This window comes from Vombatus ursinus, unplaced genomic scaffold (assembly GCF_900497805.2).
Source record: "Vombatus ursinus unplaced genomic scaffold, bare-nosed wombat genome assembly UNPS02015098.1, whole genome shotgun sequence".
Classification (NCBI taxonomy): domain Eukaryota; kingdom Metazoa; phylum Chordata; class Mammalia; order Diprotodontia; family Vombatidae; genus Vombatus; species Vombatus ursinus.
In genome coordinates this window covers 510,258-511,017 of record NW_020954876.1, presented here as the reverse complement: position 1 = coordinate 511,017, position 760 = coordinate 510,258, and the positions used below count along the sequence as shown (strand labels likewise).

General features: G+C 47.2%; 1 protein-coding gene across 1 annotated transcript in view; it reads right to left on the bottom strand.

The window, feature by feature from the left end:
* LOC114031208 (zinc finger protein 420-like) overlaps positions 1-760 on the bottom strand; it is a 42,806-nt gene that overhangs the window by 5,435 nt on the left and 36,611 nt on the right. The gene's annotated exons all lie outside the window — the stretch shown is intronic.

The window sequence follows — 760 nt, the reverse complement described above, 5'->3', positions numbered from 1 at the left end:
GAAAAAGAAACTGGAGTGATTTGCCATTTCCTTCTCCAGTGCAGGTGTGCCCTGTCGTTTTCAGTCGTTCCATTTTGGGGTTTTCTTGGCAAGGATACTGGAGTGGTTTCCTTCTCCAGCTCATTTTACAGATGAGGAACTGAGGCAAACAGGGTTAAGTGACTTGCCCTCACACACAGCCAGTAAATGTCTGAAGCTGGATTTGAGCTCAGGAAGAGGAGTCTTCCTGATTCTAAACCTAGTGCTCCATCCACAGCACCATCTAGCTGCCCTTCTTGCCCACAGTGGCACAGCTACTAAGTGTAAGAGGCCAGATTTGAACTCCGTTTCTCCTGCCCCCAGGGCACTGCTCTTACCCACCGTGCCATCGAGAGGCTCGACTGGCTTACAGTGAAACAAATTCCGGGGCAGGACGATATCAACGCCTCTCTGTCACTGCCTTTTCCTCAGAATACAATAGTCCATGGAGAGATGGACAAAACCCAACGGACAGTGAAGAGAGCAGGATTTGAATAGACATACTCAGATTACCATCATGGAACAACACATATGCAAGGGAAGTGTCAAACTAGGCAAGAGGAAATGAGGACAGAAGGAAATATGGAAGGAAACAGGGCATTTGGGATATTTTTCTTCCCCAAATCAATATATACTTTACAAAAGAGAAAGAACATGACTGGAGGATCATAGGAAGTGAGGCCAGAGGGTGGCATGTGAGGAAGGAACCCCCAAAAATGGAAGAGAAAGAGCCAGTCCCTGA